The 1,066-nt window shown below is 45.4% G+C and overlaps 1 non-coding gene across 1 annotated transcript; it reads left to right on the forward strand.

Moving 5' to 3' along the window:
- Positions 1 to 478: 478 nt before the first annotated feature.
- trnaa-cgc (transfer RNA alanine (anticodon CGC)) lies at positions 479 to 550 on the forward strand. The gene has a single exon. It is a non-coding gene; the product is annotated as a tRNA-Ala (tRNA).
- Positions 551 to 1,066: the final 516 nt, after the last annotated feature.

Genomic DNA, 1,066 nt, shown 5'->3' on the forward strand with positions numbered 1-1,066 from the left:
GATGATGGAGAGCAGGTTCACAAGAATGACCACGGAAATGAAAGGGTTATCATATGAGGAACATTTGATAGCTCTGGGTCTGTACTCAGTGGTATTTAGAAAGATTAGGTGGGATCTTATCGAAACCTTTCGAATGTTGAAAGGCCTAGACAGAGTAGATATAGGAAAAGATATTCCCTACGGTGGTGGAGTTAAGGATAAGAGGTCGCAGTCTCAAGAGAGAGAGGCGTCTATTTCAAGCAGATGCAGATGCAAGCATCGGCGGATGCGAGGTCGTTAGGGGTATTGAAAGCAGAGCGAGATATTCTCTTGGCTGGACAAGGCAACAAAACCTATGAGAGAAGGCGGGGAACTGGGACTGAAGAGGGGAAACATAGATCAACCCCCATGACCAGATGGTGATGCAGACTCGATGAGCCACATAACCTAATTCTGATCTATGGGATCAGATTGAAGATTTCATCATAAATTCGACATCGGGGATGTAGCTCAGTGGGAGAGCGCATGCTTCGCATGTGTGAAGTCCCGGGTTCAATCCCCGGCATCTCCACAGAATGTTTTATAAATGGGCGAAAAACAAATGAAGAACTTACTCTACGCTCAGCCTTCATTTCCCTCATTGAAGTACGGGATAAGCCTGTAACATGTGGGAGAGTTAAGAACGGGCCCTTGCTGTATCCGTAGGGAAACTCAAATAACATTGCGCAACATTCATTGCACAGCAATTCCAGTTGCTCTATGAAGCACAGTGTCCCAGCGGATCCGCGGAACCCATAACCTCCAGGTCGATGGATCGAAACCATCTTCTGCTGTATTCATCACTTATCAGTGCGTTTTAACACCGCGACCTGTCACATTATGTCCAGATACTTGGGAATCCACCGCTTTCAGTTGAATAATGGAAGGAGAAATGAAGAAAGATTTTAAATTACATGTGTGCAACGATCGGAGATGGGCATTTCTGGTTTATCTGAGGCTTTTGGTTCTGATATGTACAATATGATTTCGTAGGCGCACACTCATCCACACAGGTTTTAATGAAGTCAGTGACAGCTGTGGCGTAACC

This window comes from Mobula birostris, chromosome 28 (genome assembly GCF_030028105.1).
Source record: "Mobula birostris isolate sMobBir1 chromosome 28, sMobBir1.hap1, whole genome shotgun sequence".
In the NCBI taxonomy this organism is placed as follows: Eukaryota; Metazoa; Chordata; class Chondrichthyes; order Myliobatiformes; family Myliobatidae; genus Mobula; species Mobula birostris.